Raw genomic sequence first — 19,750 nt, 5'->3', positions numbered from 1 at the left:
TTATCTTTCTAAAAGACTCTAAAATTGATGAAGCTCTTTCAGACCTGAGCAAGGCAGAAGAGGTAAACAAGGAAAGAGATGCCAAGGTGCAAGATGCCATAGACAAGGCCGAACACCGTATCTCTCACCAGCAAGAAACCAGATCACACCGATCAACCTCATCTAGGCGTTCCTCTCGGTCATCCGGGTCATCATCCTCAAGAAGCTCAGCCCTGAGCGACAGGATACTAGAGGCCCGCATAAGAGCAGAGGAATCCAAGGTGAGACGTTCCTTCACAGAAAGAGAAGTAGAGGAAGAAGCCAAAAGGGCAGAAGCAGAAGCCCTTGCAAAAGCAGAAGCTGCAAAAGCAGAAGCCCTTGCAAAAGCAGAAGCTGCTAAAGCAGAAGCCCTTGCAAAAGCAGAAGCCGCTAAAGCAGAAGCCCATGCAAAAGCAGAAGCTGCTAAAGCGGAAGCCAAAAGGGCAGAAGCGGAGGCTCGGATAAAGATTCTTCGGTCACAGATGGAAGAGGAAGTTGCGCTAGCTAAAGTGAGACTACTTGAGCAAGCATTGATCCAAGGTCCTGATCCAGCTGACTCGCCACCACTGGAAGCAGACAATCCAGTTGATCGCACAAGAGACTATGTACTGAATCAGTTACCTGTAGCAACCCCGGTTTGCAGTACCGTCCAAGCCGACAACACCGAAACCTCCAACTTACCTCTACCAGTGCCAGTGCCACCTAAAGCACCCGAGCAAATTAATAACAGTCACCAAGAGGTGCCCTCTCAAACACAGTCACCACGGCAAGATGGCAACCAAGTGTTTCCTGACCCACTTCCACAGCTCAAGCAGCGGTCATCAGAATCTGCAGAGGCTAAACCACAGCTCAACCCTGCAGCAACGTCATTTTACCCGGGAACATCTCATCCATTCACGCCAGGCAGCCCATACGCCCCAGGGGCATCACGAGTCGTCGTGGCAACAAGTGGTGAGAAATCAGATATGACTGAGTTTGCCAGGTTCATGGTGAGCAGAGAGATAATCAACACTAGTCTCACGAAATTCGATGATCGTGCAGAGAGCTACAGGGCCTGGAAAGCAACTTTCAAGGCAGCCATCGCCAATCTCAACTTCACTGCGGAACAGGAGCTCGACCTCCTGATCAAGTGGTTGGGCCCAGGCTCTACAAACCGTATCAAGAGCCTCAGAACCGTCTATGTGGGACAAGCAGAAGCAGGTCTCGCTGCTGCATGGCAGAGACTGGAACGCACCTTTGGCAGCGCAGAAGCAATAGAGAAAGCCCTATTCAAGAGACTGCAGGACATCCCAAAGATCAACCTTAAAGACGTCCACAAGCTTCAAGACCTAAGTGATCTGCTCATGGAGCTGGAGCTCGCCAAAAGAGACCCTCGTCTGTCTGGGCTGTGCTACCTGGATACAGCCCATGGAGTGAACCCAATCGTGGTGAAGCTGCCATACAGTCTGCAGGAGAAATGGGCAACGTCAGTCTCCAGGTACAAAAGAATGAATGATGTCACCTTTCCCCCATTTATTCAGTTCTGCAAGTTCATTGTCGAGCAGGCCCAGATGAGGAACGACCCCAGCCTCGACTTCCTAGAGTTCAACACTTCGGCAGCTGCAACATCATCATCATCATCATCAAGGTATGAAGGTGCCATACACAAACGCAGAGACATTAAGAACACTGTGAGTGTCAGGAAGACTGAGCTACCATCACCTGCAGCACGCACAGATAAACAGAACACCATCTCATCACGAGATAAGTCTTTCAATCAAGAATGTCCCATCCATAAAAAACCGCATTCACTGAACAAGTGCAGAGGGTTTAGATCCAAAACCCTACAGGAGCGCAAGAAAGTCCTCACAGAGCTTGGGATCTGTTTCAAATGCTGCGCATCACTTGAGCACATGGCCAAGGACTGTAAATCCATCGTCAAGTGTGAGGAGTGTCATAGTGAAAAACACGTTTCAGCCATGCACCCAACCCAGCTAGCTAGAGACACACCGGCTGCAGTCACCACCACTCCCACTCCAAGTCATGGCGGGGAGCCCAAGAATCAGACTGACACCACCACAGCCGTCTCCTGCTCATGCTCAGTGGTATGTGGAGAGGGCCAAACACAGAAATGTTGTGCCCGAATATGCCTCATCAAGGTTTACCCCGAGGGACATCCAGAAAAGGCAATGAAGGTGTATGCCATCATAGACGACCAAAGCAACCGGTCCCTAGCAGGAACCAAATTCTTTGAAGCCTTCGGAATTAATGGACCATCAGAACCCTACACCTTGAACACCTGCTCGGGTCGCATAGAGACTAGCGGCAGAAGAGCCCAGGGATTCATTGCTTCTCCTATCAATGGGAAGACTGAAATACCTCTACCAACGCTCGTTGAATGTGACCAAATACCCAGCCACAGGAATGAAATTCCTACCCCAGAAGCTGCATTTCATCAACCACACCTAAGACACCTCGCTAGTGTTATCCCACCTCTGGACAATAACGCAGAGATTCTACTCCTGCTCGGCAGAGACAATCTAAGGGTACACAAGGTGCGACAGCAGTGTAATGGGCCTGACTATGCACCATACGCCCAGAGACTGGACTTGGGATGGGTAGTCATAGGAAATGTGTGCGTTGATCGATCAGAAATTGACTCCTTCAAGACTTATGTGCATGGAGATGGGCGCACAACCTGCTTAAAGCCATGTCCTCATCACTATGGAGTGAAAGAGAAGTCTCCAGACACAATACAGCTACCTGACATCGCTTCTTCTCTGCATATCGACAACTTGGGAAGATCAGTCTTTCACACAACCAAGGACGACGATAAAGTAGCCTTGTCAGTAGAGGACAGAGAATTCATCGGAATAATGGACTGTGAGTTTTCTAAAGACAAAACCAACCATTGGGTCTCTCCAGTACCTTTCCGATCTACCAGGGTAAGACTCCCAAACAACCGAGCTCAAGCTCAGACCAGATTTAACTCTCTTCAGCGTTCCATGAACAGCAAGCCTGAAATGAGAGAACACAGCGTCGCCTTTATGGACAAAGAAGTCTGCAACAACCTAGCAGAACCTGTACCAACTGAACTGAATCCAGCAGATCACGCAACTAGACCTATGTCTATAAGTTCTTTTGCTAACTCTTCTTGGCTTACAGGTCCAGAGTTCCTGCTGAGACAGTCAGAAGAAGGTGTCCAGGAAGCCTTCAGCATCCTAGATCCAGACAACGATCCAGATGTCCGAGCTGAAGTCAATACCCTGGCCACCAGTGCAGAAAAAACTTCCAACCTCGGTTGCCAACGTTTTGAACGTATCTCCAGCTGGATGAGGCTCGTCAGGACTGTCGCTAGGTTAGTGCACATCGCCAGATGCTATCATACGGACCTTAAAAACAAAGACTGTCATCGCTGGCATGTCTGCCACAAACCCCTTTCTGCTGAGGACATCTCCCATAGAGAGTCCCTCATAATACGCCACCTCCAACAGAGTGAATTCGCCATAGAATGAAAGTGTTTATACAACAAACAGCAGATTCCATTAAGAAGTCCTCTCGCCAATTTAAACCCAGTCATCGACAGTTTCGGCTTACTGAGAGTTGGTGGTCGTTTAAATCAGGCTCATCTTGGAGTTGCAGAACAAAATCCTCTCATCATTCCCAACAAACACCATGTTACAGTCTTGCTGATCCGACACCACCATGAAAAGACTGAACACCAAGGCAGGCAAATTACAGAAGGTGCTTTACGGTCTGCAGGCCTCTGGATTATTGGAATGAAGAGACGTGTAGCACAAATACTACACGATTGTGTGCACTGTCGTAAAGCGAGAGGAAAACAACTGTACCAGCAAATGGCTGACTTGCCTACAGACAGACTTTCCACAGAGCCACCTTTCACCTACGTGGGCCTAGACGTTTTCGGACCATGGATGGTGTCCACACGCAGAACTCGCGGAGGCCAAGCAAACAGCAAGCGGTGGGCTGTGTTATTCACCTGCATGAGTGTTCGAGCCGTTCACATTGAGGTGTTAGAGTCCATGGATACCTCCAGCCTAATCAACGCCTTGAGAAGGTTCCTTGCCATCAGAGGACCAGTGAAACAGCTGAGGTCTGACCGTGGAAGCAACTTCGTCGGTGCATGTAGAGAACTGAACATCGACACCAAACCTATCCAAGATCAGCTGGCAGAGAAAGGTTGCAACTGGATCTTCAATCCCCCTCACAGTTCTCACATTGGAGGCTCCTGGGAGAGGATGATCGGGATTTCACGCAACATCTTGAACTCCATGCTAATGGACGTCAATTCCTCAAGACTCACACATGAGACTCTAGTCACTCTTTTAGCTGAAGTCTCAGCCATTATCAATTCAAGACCCCTTGTGCCGGTGACCATGGATCCAGAAACACCAACCATATTAACTCCTACTATTTTCATTACCCAAAAAACTGACAACGCGGTAATGCCCAGCAGAGAGTTCACCCACGCGAACATTTATCAAAAACACTGGAAACGGGTTCAATACTTGGCTGACTACTTCTGGAACCGATGGAGGAAGGAATACCTCACCATTCTTCAAGGAAGAAAGAAGTGGCGACATCCCAAGCCGAACCTCAAGGAAGGAGACCTTGTCCTCATGAAAGATCAGACCACAGAAAGAACTGACTGGCCTATGGGACTAATTACTAGGATACTGCCTAGTCAGGACGGCAATGTTCGGAAGGTGGAGCTAAAGGTCATCAGGAAAGGTGAGACAAAGACCTTTGCAAGGCCAATCCACGAACTTGTTCTGCTTTTGCCCATAGAGAGCGTCCCTACAGGATGAACGCTACCGGACCTGAACTTTGAGCCATCCTTCTTGTTTTGGACTCAATTGAGCTTGTTTTTGCATTTAACATGCCTTTCCTTTCAGGTTGTATTATGGACTCAATAGTGAAATCCCCAAAGTGAATTTCAGACGGGGAGTGTGCTGTTTCAATTTGTCTTAGTTAAAACTATTATTTAATGTTTTTCATGCTTGTCTCTGCTGCCATCTACTGGTCAGACCTTTCGGCTCCTCTGTTTCTTTTGTCCAGCCCATGGGAGTGTCTGATGACCCTCTTGCATCACATCCTGGGATGTTCATTTCCAAAGCAGAGTTTGTGAGAACTACTTCCCATATTGGATTGGAGCTACTAGGAGCAAAGTCTTCTGACCACGTAGTAGCTTCAGAGGCAAGCATCACTGAGAATTAGAATGCCAAGTACTTGGATTACTGCACTCTGCATGTCCTAACCTTTGGAGAAAATAAACCACCATTGTTTCATCTCAGCATGTGCATTTTTCACTCTGGAGTGCTCTGGTCCTGTCTGCCCCACCTATAGGAAAAACGAAGGTAAGATTCTCACAACCTCTCACAACTACGCACCTTCCATCGCCTTTAAGTGGGGACAGAACACCTATTATAATATTCCACCTGCTCATAGACTATGGTTGCATTGACTAGTTTAACCCAGGACCGCACAGTTGGATTCGAATCTCCCATCCACCTCAGAGCTATCAATTTCCTAGCCAGAAACAATGCCTCTCTGAGGAATATTGTCATGTAATGATCCCAGGACTCTTCCTCCACCACCCCAAACAGGCATATCAAAGGGTCACACAAAACAGGAATCGACACAATCGATGTCAGCAGAGATGTCACTCCCCGCCAGTACGAAGATATATTGGGACAGCTCCAGATCATATGTATGAAATTTGCCCCTGAGAGATGACACCTCGGGCACTCCGATGTACGAGAACGGCCCATACTAAATAATCGAGTTGGAGTAAGGTATGCCTGGTGGACAATGTAGCATTGAATCAACTTATTATTAACCGACGGGGATACCGCAGTCGGAGATTCCAATATCTCTTCCCATTCCTCTCCCTGTAGATAGCGAATTAGAGATTTCCATCTATCCTGGGCTGGCAAGGGGTCCGACTCCACCCCCACTGACAACAGGTAAGTATATATAGCTGAGATGAGGCCTCGAGGTCCTTGTGATTTTAGAATACCTATCATAGGAAGTGATGATATCAATTTCCTTACTCCAATTTTCTGTATGTGGGATTGAATCGCTGTGCGAATCTGCAGGTATCTAAAAAACTGTGATCTTGGAACATTATATTCAATCTGGACTTGTTCAAAGGACTTGAAGGTTGTGGTTCCCGGGACAAAAAGATCACCTAATGCACTGACGCTGTGAGTGGCCCAGAATTGCGCCGAGGGGTGATCTCTCAGAGTATGGAAGTGGCTATTCCCCCACCACCACCCCTTCGAAGTGTACCACCCTCTTGGCTTGTCGCCAGACTAATCTTGCCAACCTGAGATGGGGTAATTGCCGTGGTGTTCTCAGTCCTTCTGATTCGAGAAAACCCACTAAACAATCAGTCCCAGCCGCATGTGCCAAGTGACTCTCAGAGTTTGGCAGCTGACATCCAGGCATCCAAGTCTCTAGTGCCCTAAGCTGTCCCGCGAGGTAGTAGAGGAAGAACTCCGGTAAAGCCATCCCTCCCAGTCTTTTGGATCTCTGTAAAATGGATAACCGAAGTTTGGGTCTGGATTTCCCCCATATGAAAGAAGTAGTAAGCGAGTTCAACATTGAGAAGAAGGATTTGGGTACTGATACTGCACTATGTTGTAGTGTATAACTAAGCTTTGGAAGTAATATCATTTTGATTAAATTTATTCTGCCAACCACTGACAGGGGTAGCTTGCTCCACAAGTTATATTTAAGTTTAACGTGCTCCAGAAGTGGTGTTATACTCGTCTGCAGGTCTAGTGTATGGTCTTTCTGTATGTGTATTCCCAGGTATTTAAAGCTAGTTACCACTTGCAAAGGTGACCTACCCTCCATTGAAATTCCAGACCCGTTCATTGTTTACAATTCCTTTGCTTTCCCCATGACTCACAATCCGGAAACGTCAGTGGCTGGAGGAAAGATGGGATCCAGTCTGTCTGGATCCCAGAAACTCCTATAGCTTTTATGCACACACTGATTACAAGCAAACAGGTCACAGGTGAGGATGTTACTTTTATCAGCAATTCACACCCATGTGTGTCAACTTCTGTGCATGTTATCAGCCAAAATCACCAGGGTGTGTGAACTTTTGATCAGAGTCATTTGGATGTTTGTGGTTGTCATTATGATTTAAAAAGAGAAAACATAGTAGTTTGACAACAAATGACTTCACCCAACCACTAACCATGAGTAGAAAAAAAAATGTGTTCTAATTCATAGTCTCTGAAAAAAGGCCAAGAAAGCAAAAAATATGCCGGGGTATGTAAACTTTTGAGTACAACTATATTGAGCTTCATCCTCTAATCTCGAATTTGAAAATAGATGCAACTCTACGTACAATACCAACAATTTTTGGCAATACCACCCCTTTAACAGCGGGAAACAATTTGAATCCAGTACAGTGGCTTACTTTACCAAGGGCACCTTCATCCCAATTAACTAGAGTAGGCAATATCCAACCATCTATGCAAGGAACGTCCTTGTTAGGGACACCAATAGCACCAGCGACCCCCTGCAAACAATTCAATACAACCCTTTATGTTTTTAGGGAGAAAGAAACCAATATATGTCTTGTGAATAACAACAATGGTGGTAATAAATTTGCAGATCTATAATTTGTCCTCTTTTACCATAAATAAAATACATCACCCACCCCCAAATTTTTATCCCTTTTTTTTGGACTAAATATTTGATTTGCTTTGCTCGGAAGCTAGCTATAGATAGATATCATACTCTAAAGAACAGAGATAGTTCCCTCCTAAAGAGAAGATAAAGCAATTGAGATTTTAGAGGAACTTAAGGCAGCGTTTGAGATATCTGAGGATGAAGTTGTCCCCACCCTTTCCAGTTCGAAATTAAAAAGTAAGAATACTCCACTGTTTTCACATTACCATAAGATCGACTCATTTGTGAATATGGTAGCGGCTAATCTCAAAAAGTTGAGCATGACCAATCTTGGAGTTCAGAACTTGAGTTGGGAGGAATTAAATCCCATGGAAAACTACAGAATAATGATAATTTGATAATAAAGTCCTCGGTTAAGGGGGGGACCATAGTCTCGAATGTTGCTGACTGACTATAGAGGTATGGAGGAGACTCTTTTAGGTGATAAAAACACTTAAAGGTGACCCGACCGAAGTCTATTTGAAGGAATCACACGTTCTTCTGAAGAAGGCTGAACTGTCCCCGATCGTGGAGTCTTTGTCATCGTATGTGAGAGTTACAAAGGTCATGGTCCAGAAATTAAGAGACATTACAGTGTCAGAGAGCATGATACTTATGAGCCTGGAAGTAGAGGCTCTTTACAGTAACATTAGACATGACTTAGGCATTAATGTAGCCTCCAAATTTTTAGATACTAAGATTAAAAAAGTTCTTTTGAGATTATTACAATTTGTTTTTACACACAATTATTTTACTTTTAGAGGTACTTTCTTTTATAAGATAAGGGGCACCGCTATGGGTACTTCTTGTACACCAAATTTTGCTATTTTTTTTTTAAAGGTGGTGGGAGGACATACACATTTTCTGTGATGAGTTAAGTTTTTACACCAGTCACATATCTTTTGAGTAGGTACATCGATGATCTACTTATCCTTTGGGAAGATGATGGTGCTTTATTCACTAATTTTGTTTTCATTTTTACTCGGAATAATTTTTTTCACACATGAAGTTGGAAACGTATATTTATTTTCTGGTCCTTATGATATCCATTGATGGGGTAGCATCCATACCAACATTTATCGGAAATTGACATCTACACATAATTTGCTTCACTGGAGTAGTTGGCATCCACTTTCTTTGAAAACCGGGATTCTGGTTGGACAGTATCTTAGCGCTCGACGCAACTGCTCCAGTGACTAATCCTTCGATAAAGAGTGTAATAATTTTTTCAAACGTTTAATCTCTAGAGGATACCCTAAAAAGGGTCTTTACCTTTAATAAGGCTAAAGTGACTAATCAGGATAGTCTCTTGAATGCCACCATAAAATAAATTGAATGGTATATGGAGTAAACATTAGATTTAGGTTTGACATCTTGGCGTAAAAAAGTATGAGGCAGTGTAAGGGTAGGAACATTGTGTAATTTTTTTTACCATATTGATTCTTATGAAATGTCTCGCAAGGAAGAAAAACTTAACACCTTCAATAATAAACTCATTTTATGATCATTTAATGGATATTGTGACAGGTTGAAGATTTTTACTCTCTTTATTTGGTTTTCAAGTTTTTTTGTCTATTTTTTTAGTTCTTCTGCTTTCTGTCTTACTTCTAACTTTTCTTTTTTGTTCCTTATTTCATGGTGATATTGCTGTGTTCAACAAAATTAAATATTGCATTATAATGTTATGTGTTATCTCTTAAGGGCACTTTACATGCAGCGATATCGCTATCGATATCGCTAGCGAGCGTACCCGCCCCCGTCGGTTGTGCGTCACGGGCAAATCGCTGCCCGTGGCGCACAACATCACTTACACCCGTCACACAGACTTACCTGCCTAGCGACGTCGCTGTGGTCGGCGAACTACCTCCTTTCTAAGGGGGCGGTTCGTGCGGCGTCACAGCAGCATCACTGAGCGGCCGCCCAATAGAAGCGGAGGGGCGGAGATGAGATGGACGAACATCCTGCCCAACTCCTTCCTTCCTCATTGCAGGCGGCCGCAGGTAAGGTGATGTTCCTCGTTCCTGCGGTGTTACACGTTGCGGTGTGCTGCCGCAGGAACGACGAACAACTTGCGTCCTGCAACAGCAACGATAATCGGGAAAGGAACGATGTGTCAACGATCAACGATTAGGTAAGTAATTTTGATCGTTAACGGTCGTTCGTGTGTTTAACACACAACGACATCGCTAACGAGACCGGATGTGCGTCACGAATTCCGTAACCCCAACGACATCTCTTAAGCGATGTCGTTGCATGTAAAGCGGCCTTTAGGCTAGGTCCAAAAGAAGCAGGGTCCAATCCTAGTATCTGGCTCTAAACTAAAGAAGAAATGTTGTAGGGTAGGTCCCAAAGAAGTGGGGTCCGATACCCTTATCTGTTTCTAATCTAAGAAAGAGATGTTGGAGGGTAGGTAATAAAAAAAATAAGTGGGGTCCAATCCCCATTTCTAATCTAAGGAAGAAATGTTTGAGAGTAAGACCCAAAGGAGTTGGGTCCAATCCCCATATCTGTTTCTTATCCAAGGAAGAAATGTTTGAGGGTATGTCCTAAATGAGTGGGGTCCAATCCCAGTATGTGTTTCTAATCTAAAGAAGAAAAGTTGGAGGGTAGGTCCCAAAGGAGAAGGGACTGATCTCCATATCGGTTTCTAATCTGAAGAAGAAATGTTGGATGGTATATCCCAAAGGAGTGGGGTCTGATCCCTCTGTTTCTAATCTAAAGAAGAAATGTTGGAGGGTAGGTCCCAAAAAATTGGGGTCTTGTCTCAGTATCTGTTTCTAATCTAAAGGGTGCTTTACACGCTGAGACATCGCTAACGATATATCGTCGGGGTCACATCGTTAGTGACGCACATCCGGCGCCGTTAGAGACATCGCAGCGTGTGACACCAAGGAGTGACGATCAACGAGCGCAAAAACGTGAAAAATTGTTGCTCGTTAACACGTCGCTCCTTTTCAAAATATCGTTGCTGCTGCAGGTATGATGTTGTTCGTCGCTCCTGCGGCAGCACACATCGCTATGTGTGACACCGCAGGAACGACGAACATCTCCTTACCTGCGTCCAACGGCAATGAGGAAGGAAGGAGGTGGGCGGCATATTCTGGCCGCTCATCTCCGCCCTTCCTCTGCTATTGGACGGCTGCCAAAGGTAAGTCCGTGTGACGGGTGTTAGCGATGTTGTGCGCCACGGGCAGCGATTTGCCTGTGATGCACAACCGACGGGGGCAGGTACGCTCGCAAGCGATATTGGTACCAATATCGCAGCGTGTAAAGTACCCTTAAAGAAGAAATGTTGGAGGGTAGGTTCCAAAGGAGCAGGATCTAATCTCCATATGTGTTTCTGATCTAAGGAAGACATGTTGGAGGGTAGGTCCCAAAGGAGTGGGGTCCGATCCCCGTATATGTTTCTATTCTAAAAAAGAAATATTGAAGGTTATCTCTTAAAGGAGTGGGGTCCAATTCCAGTATCTGTTCCTAATCTAAAGTAGAAATGTTGGAGGGTAGGTCCAAAAGGAGTGAGCTCCGATCCCCGTATCTGATTCTAATCTAAGGAAGGAATGTTGGAGGGTAGGTCCCAAAGGAGTTGGGTCCAATTTCAGTATCTGTTTCTAATCTAAAGAAGAAATGTTGGATGTTGGGTCTCAAAGGAGTGGGGTTCGATCCCTGTATCGGTTTCCAATCATAGAAGAAATGTTGAAGGGTGGATCCCAAAATAATGGGATCTGATCCAGCATATGCTTCTAATCTGAAGAAGCAATGTTGGAGGTTGTGTCCCAAAGGAATGAGGTCTGATCCCCATTTCTGTTTCGAATCTAAAGAATCTAAAGAAGAAATGGTGGAGGGTATGTCCCAAAGGAGTGGGGTCCAATCCCAGTATCGGTTTCCAACCTAAAGAAGAAATGTTGAAGGACAGGTCCCAAAATGAGCAGGGTCTGATACCCATGTCTGTTTCTAATCTCAAAGAAATGTTGGCAGGTGCAGTATTACAGGGGATTGGGGGGGGGGGGGGGGCAATGGAGGTATTGGCACGTATGGCCATGTTCTAGGTGCTATCAGATATATTCAGAAATGGTCTACCATGTGAGATCCAAATCCCCCAAGTTCCCTAAAGTTTCTAAAAGAGAGTGTGTACTTCTGGACTTATTTATGCAATCTTTTTATATCTTATTTATGATTCTCAACCCTTACTCAGGGTGAGCGGAGGTAATTTAGAGTACATCAGGGATGGAGGAAATCAAAAATGTTTCAAAACAATATGTACTAGGATCCTTCAGGGAGTTAATATAAGGAAATGATAGTATCTCACTTCCACATGAACAATGTGAAATAAAGTTGTTGCTTCCTCTAATGTCTCAGGCTCGGTTTTGCTTACACTATGAATGCAAATAGGATTGGAATTTCTTTTCTAGATGTTTATATTACCCATCACAATAAGATAGGTGCAAAAAAAATAAAAATGGGTAAATAATGTACATAATGCTCAGTCAGTTTAGATAAATACATAAAAAGTCTTCTAACACTGAGGACTAGAGATGAGCGGACCCTTGGAAGTTTGGGTTTGCCAGCTTTGGCCGGACTTTAGATAAAAGTTTGATTCTGGACCCCCAACCCCATTTAAGTCAGTGGGGACCCAAGCTTGAAAATGTTCGTAGTAAGTGTTAGGGGGCGGCAGAAGGAAGCAAAATGAGGAAACTTTCCCTGCAAACACATTTAGATAGGAAATAAATTAAAAAATGACATGGGCTCCTGCCTATTTTTGAAAACCAGCACTGGTAAAGTAGACAGCTGGGGGCTGTAGCCCTCAGCTGTCAGCTTTACCTTGGCTGATTCTCAAAAATAGAGGGGATCCCAAGTCGTTTTTTAATTATTTAAATAAATTTCTCACGAGCACTGAGGTCACCAAGTTACTGATGTCACCACTCGTGAGAAATTCAGGACTGCTGCTGACCACCAGTGACCTATGGAGCCTCATTCTAAGAACGTTCTCAGAATGAAGCTCCATAGGAATCGATGGGTATTGTGGGACTTTACACCATTGGATTACATCGGAACTTCAAGGATAATGTATATTTTCAATCAATAAATTGGTAAATGAGTGAGTGCGGGGGAGTCTTTATTTAAATAAACTCTTTGTTTTTCCTTTGTCTGTGTTTTTTTTTTTAACTCTACACTTGCTGGGTTACTAATGGGGGTGTCTGATAGATGACTCTCCATTACTTACCCCTGGGCTTGATGACAGCTGTCAATTCACAGCTGACATCAACCACAAACATTTTACCTTGATTGCCATCACACCATGACAATTGGGAAGAGCCAGTCAAACCGCCAAAATTGAAGCAATTAATTGATGCACCACGTCTGGGGAAGCTGTGGGCTGCTACTTTTAGGATGGGAGGGGCCAACTAACCATGAGCCTTCACAGCCTGTTAATATCAGCCACCAGCTGTCTGATTTACCTGCACTGGTTATCAAAAATAGGCGGGAGCCAATATTTTTTTTTTTTTCTTTATTGCTTGCAGGAGTGTACAGGCATCTTCCACATGCAATAAAGCTTGTTGATTGGCTGTGCTGCAGCCTTTGAACAAACCTTATCAGCATATGAACAGTACCTGAACTCCAAACTCAGACACAAACTTTTTCTAAAAGTCCGCTTTCAAGTTCGAGGCCTGAACTTTACCGTTCAGATTTGCACATCCCTACTGAATACTATATCCAACAATCTAAAATTAAAGCATAAATATGAATAAAATGCTATTGAGGGAAACTGAGAAAGTCTTTCCGAAGAAACTTTAAAGTCAAGCAAGATGATCATCTAGCAATTAAAGAAACAATGTATACAAGGGGTGAAATAAGTAGTAAACACCACCAATTCTCTAAGTAAATATATTTCTAAAGGTGCTACTGACATGAATTTCTTGCCAGATGACAGTAACAACCCATCCAATCCACACGGGCAAGATGGGACGGTTATTCCTTAGAAGCTGCACCATCGTCTCCATCTTAGAGCCTATGCTCTGCGTCATCTTCGAACACACAACGGTTGTCACATTTAACACATGTGCCTTCCCCGCAACACACGGATCTTCCATCAGGAAGGTTTGATCCTGAAGACTATGCCAAGTGTAAAGTGATGCAAGACAACAGTCGTGGGTGAAGAATTGACTCGTGTTGAACTTAGTGGTTCAGCATTTCCTGAGAACCTAATCAGATTTGCCTGAGCTATTTGTGAAGATGTGCTGTGATTGCGGCAATTTTTGCACTTCAGCTACAGCTACTGGTGGTCAGGTCGTGATGCAGCAGCACTTGCAACTGCCAACTCGCCGAGTGATTTGCAAAACACTGGAACTCAACATCACATATGTTGGCAAGGCTTTGTGAGCAGCAGAGGGCTGTAGTTAAATACCAGTCGGTATTCCGGTCAGCCTCCACATATAAGAAAGGACAAGTGGCCAAGGATGTCTGACATCTGTGCTGTTCTCCAAAACGTTTCGGACTCAACCAAGATGGTGGGCGGCGATGATGTCATAATCAGAGGAACCATCCTGCTTCTGTGTCTACTGAAACACTCGCTGCTCACAATTACAGAGGAAGCTTGGCATGTAGGAACGGTGGAGCTGGAGGAGGAAAATACACAGGCTGATACTACCCAGCCCACCTCATCTCATCTTCACACTGGATTGGGTGATAATAAGGAGGAGGAGCTGGAGATGGTTGTGTAGCGCCCCTGAAGCAATCAGGGAGCTAAAAGGTACTGCATCCCCACCAGGATGCTGGGCCTACGTCCTTGGGACCCAGAAGACCAGTGCCGGTAACAACCAAACACTCCAGATAATCCCCGTTTTCCCCAATTATCCCCCATAGAATGGTACTATTCTAGGTTCGGACCAATGGATGGCCGCCTAGAGGTGGAGCCAATCCAGTCCACTAGACAACCAGGTGAGAGGGGCAAACAGTGGAGAGTCAGACAGTGGAGGAGAGACTGTGAAAGTAAGCAGACGGAATGACAGGAGTGAACAGTGATCTGAGGGCCCAGGCGGTTAGTTGCTGGTGGAGTACGGTGGAGTACTCCCAGAACTAAGCAGCAACTGGGTACAGAATCCTAGGTCAGGAAAACGTTCCAGGCAGACCTGACAAAATCTGCACAGTGAGGGGACCAAAAGGACCTCACTGACCTTCAAGTTCGGGTCTCAGTAGCAAAGGGAGAACCGGGGACAGGACCAGAGACTCCAACCCCACAGGGTTCACACTACCGTCAAACAGACTGCTGAAGAAGACAACCAGGAGGGGACCCCCAGCCGCTCTACACCACGGGGACCCACCAACTAAAAGACAGGTGCAGGGGAAGAAGCCTCCAGGTCACCAAACCGACACTGGGACTAAGGGGACCAGCGGTTAAGACCAGTCAGCCTCGGGTGACCAGTTACCAGCTTGCAGTGAGTAAAAAGAACCAGTTACACTGAAACTCTCGTTGTGGCCTACCTTCTTTCAATATTCACCCGCATCACTTACCCTCTGGGGCCCAGCCCTGCTTGTGGAGGGCCTAACATCCAGGCTGCCACTAACACCAGCCCCAGTAATGAAAACTGTGTAGTGGCGGCTCTATCCTCATAGCCGCAACACTGCAAGTGGCGTCACGTATAAACTTTATTCAACAATCCCCTGTAAATAATTCCCCTTTTAAAAAGCCCCCAGGGCTTTTTAAAACCGGAACCGGGCAACGGCCACCAAAGTGACATTCCCCAGTGATACACTGCCCGGGACCGTGTACCCCATAACCCTGGGCGACACAGTTGCCTGCGCTACAGAGGGTACTACCCTTAACATCTTATTCCTTCCGTTCAACATAGATGGCCTGATGAGGAGGAGGAGGAGAAGAGGGAAGAAGAGGAGGAGGAGGCGATGTATAGTCATATCTCTGGTAGGCACAGGGAACATTTGCCTGTTGGGAGTCTGGCACACATGGCAGACTTTATGTCCCGCTGTCTTTCCAGGGATCCTCACATTAATACGCATTTTGGGCAACACTGATTACTGGTTGTGCATCCTTGTCGACAAACGCTACAAGGAGAACTTTACATCTTTCATTCCTGAGGTCGACAGGGCTACTAAAATAGTGCAATACCAGAAGGCCATAGTTGAAGAATTCGTCAAAAAGTTTTAATCAGAAAACATATGCGGCAGAGGTAGTTCTTTTAGTTCTTTGCACAACCAAGGTGTAGAGAGGATAGAGACACACAGCAAAAACAGCAGAGGCAGGGGAACACTATCAAAGGTCAGGGAAAGTTTCATTACACAGTCCCATCGCCCAGGCCCTGCTGGGCACTGTACTCTGACAATGAGGGAAATATTTTGGGAGATTGTGAAGGATTATATAAGCCGACCATAACACCGTCCTCCGTGATTTCTCTGTGCCGAACAACTATTGGTTATCGAAGCTGGACACATGGCATGAACTGTCCCTCAACGCCTTGGAGGTGCCGGCCTGTCCTGCCACTAATGTTTTGTGTGAGCGAGTTTGTGGTGCTGATGGGGGCATAATAACCGATAGGCACATCCACTTGACAACTAACAGACTTTGTTTTCTTCTTCTTTTGTGTACTCCTCCTCATTCACCATATCAACAGGGTCATGATGCCACCCTCGCCATAACTTTTCCAAGGTTGTGTATGATTGCATATATATATATATATATATATATATATATATATATATATATATATATATATGTCTAGTGTGACGCCCTGGTGCCGCCAGGTGGTCACAGAGAAACAATACACCCGACAGAACACCATCCCACATCAGGTACTATCTGCCACAAAATCCTAGCCACCCTCCTCAAGGTAAGAAGGACACACCAGTGGGCGGGACCAGGCGGATTGGGAGCGCCCACCTAGGGGTCTTGAGGATCCGGGGGAGGAAACCAGTCAGTTAAGTGGAGTGTGTAGTTTGGACAGTTGAAGTGAGAGTTCAAGTTGAAGTGAGGAGGAGAGTCAAGGCCGAGCCTAGTGGAGGGTAGCCAGAGTAGTGGCCCTGGTCTTCTGGCTAGGTGGCAAGCAGTGGACCATGTCCAAAGGCGATGGGCGTCCCGGCGCAGGAAATCCAAAGTGGACCGGGGCAGGGTTGGAGCCCGCCGGTATCGACAGCGGAGATCCGGTCTGGAAACCGTGCACAGGCGGGGTACTTGGACCCTAGTTAGAAGACGGTTGCAAGCCTCTTCTCTAATTAACCAGGCCGGGGACAAGGTTCCAGACGTTGTTCCAAAGTGTGAGCCCAGGTAGAGCGAAACGGCAGCCCACCGCAGGGGATAGGGTATCCGCAAGCACCCACTGAGATCCCAAGGGTCAGTTTTCGCGAGCACGTCTCCCAACCAGAACAGACCGGGAGTGGACTTCCCCGTTCCATACGAGGTCGTCCAGAATAGACAAAATACAGAGTGCCGGAGGAAAGGACATTGGTACACCAGGTGGGTGTGGGAACTGAGTACACCCGGACGCGGCAGCCAGCCACTGACACCTTGGTTTACCAGCAGACCTCTGTGCAATTATTCAACCGTGAGTACACCAAAACCCTCCGGTCCGGTCCGGCACGCCACCTCCGGCAGTCAACGTCTCCCGTGTCCTGGACACCGAGCCCCGGGGCATCCACCCCTACCCACGGAGGGGTTAAACAACTAGCTGACACTCCATCGCCCCCGGTTGCTCTCCAACCGCAGAGGTGGTACTCCATCTTACCACACATCGTGGGTGACGTCACGAAGAAATCACAACAATCCCCTGTACAAGTCACGACCCCTTTTTTATTTGAATGTCCGCGTGATCCCCGGGTCCGGAGATCCCTCGAGCCACTGCAGGTCCGGATCCGAGCGGCTCGGCCGCTAACGTGGGGGCGGCACACTAGTGCATGCAGATCATGGCACGAGAGGGATTCATGGGAAGCAGAAATAACCTCTCCTGGGTTCTTGGGTTGGGCACAAGCGAGGACTCATCATCTTTGGAGTATTCCATCTTAAATTCCCTTGACTACTCAGGGAGTTCTCCACAGACCGGTATTTTTCCACCAAGCTCACCAAGTCATCTGTATTCTGGGGATCTCCCTGCATTGTACCAGCTTAGGCAGCCAGTTTATAATTCTTTCCACCATCTGGAACAGGTCTCAGGCTGCAGCCAATTCTATACTAAATGCAGCAGATCAAACATCTGGGACACAGGAGGCTTGTCCCTCTGGTAGACCCAGTGGTAAACGCAATGTGCCCTCACAGCCAGGGTTACGCCCAGACAAGCCACAATTTCCCCTTACCTTGTTGTATTTCTTGGCGTCCTGGAGGGCAAGGTATAGCAGGCTTTCTGTGGTTCCCCACTCAGATACGGAGCCAGTAGATATGGAGTAGAATCTGGTTCTACTGTTAGGATACTGGTGCTCAAGAGTTAAAAATTAATCCAAAAATAGAAAATATACTCTGGCACACATAAAACAAGAATGAAAAAGGTGCAAAACAGGATTTGTGTTGGTTCTGCTATTTCTTAGTGCAAAGACATTTGTTCCTTCCAACATTTCAGCTGTCTCAGATCTATGTAAACAATGAAAAAAGCGTGTAGTCACATGTACTTGTTTAGGCCTCCAACACACATCCATTAAAAACACGCATGTGCCGCGAGACACTTATTTTCCCTGCGTGTTGCGTGTGGTAAGTATGTGTCTCGGGTATGTGCGGTCCACGTGTGTTCTCCGTGTGCTATCTGCGATAGCACACGGAGAACCGGTAATTTGCATACTCACGTGGTCTGCGCTGCTGTAAAGGGTTCTGATCTTCGGCTCCAGCCACACCCACGCGGAGATTAGCGCCCGTGAAAGCACGCCCACATCCTTTACACGCTCATAACGAGCGGCGGCCGGCAGGAACAGTTTGCAGCGGAAGAATCTGCGGGGCTGGTGGAGGTAATAGTTTTTTTATTTTTAAATTACTGACACGTGTTCTCCGGCGCGCGTCACACAGAACCGCATCCACACTACATCCGTGTGGTACGGGTGCGGGTCGTGTGACACCCGTGCTGCCGGAGAATACGTGGACATGTCACGGTGAGGAAATCACGGACGCACGTAAGTACAGAATGGACACAAAATACTTCCGGACATAGGTCCACGTGTCTCCGTGCCGCCGGTATATGAAAAAACTGCCAAACACGTACCGGAGGCACGGATGTGTGTCTTAGGCCTTATATAGCATACATTACATGCCTTTACTATACGGCAGGGGTGGGCAGTTAAATTTCCCATGGGGCCGCATGAGAACTTGGCATTGTTTTAGAGGGCCGGACTATTATAATTACCTCAGTTCTATCCAATACTGTATATAGTATATATACTATCCCTTCATAAACAGTAAGCTAAACAATACAAAGATTCAATGACAATATGGAGGACCTAATACATCATTAATTAATGATGAGATGATGAACTTTAATGAACTTGTGATTGTAAATATATAAATTACATCAATATATACTGAACCTGTAAAACTACATCATTACATTCCCATATACTACATCACTATACCACAATATTAGTCACCAGTTAACCCCCTCCCCCAGCCATTGTCCCCCCCTCAGGTTATTAGTCACCACTCACCTCTCCCTCCTCAGGCACCTCCTGGTCCCCCGCCGAGCTGCTTCTTCCCTGGTACGGGCCCTGGCTGCGCCGCTGTTGTTCTTGTAGGAGCCCCCACCGCTGCTTCTCTCTGTACAGGCACCGGCTGCTGTGCCGCTTCTCCTGCCGGGCGGGAACTTTTCAAATGACACACGCGCGCCGTACTGAAGACATCAGGGCGCGCGTGTGTCACATAGAAAGATGCCAGGCAGGGAACAGAGGACAGATCCTGAAACTCTGCATAGTGTAGCAGCGGAACGCAGGAATCTGTCCTCTGTTCCCTGCCCGCCACCTTTCTCTGTGACACACGTGCGCCCTGATGTCGTCAGTACGGCTTGCGTAAGGAAGCAACCGTTTTTTCAGGATAACTTTGTATGTGGCTTGATTCATACGTCCTTCA

The sequence above is a fragment of the Anomaloglossus baeobatrachus genome, chromosome 2, assembly GCF_048569485.1.
Source record: "Anomaloglossus baeobatrachus isolate aAnoBae1 chromosome 2, aAnoBae1.hap1, whole genome shotgun sequence".
Lineage (NCBI taxonomy): Eukaryota > Metazoa > Chordata > Amphibia > Anura > Aromobatidae > Anomaloglossus > Anomaloglossus baeobatrachus.
This window is presented reverse-complemented; position numbering follows the sequence as displayed.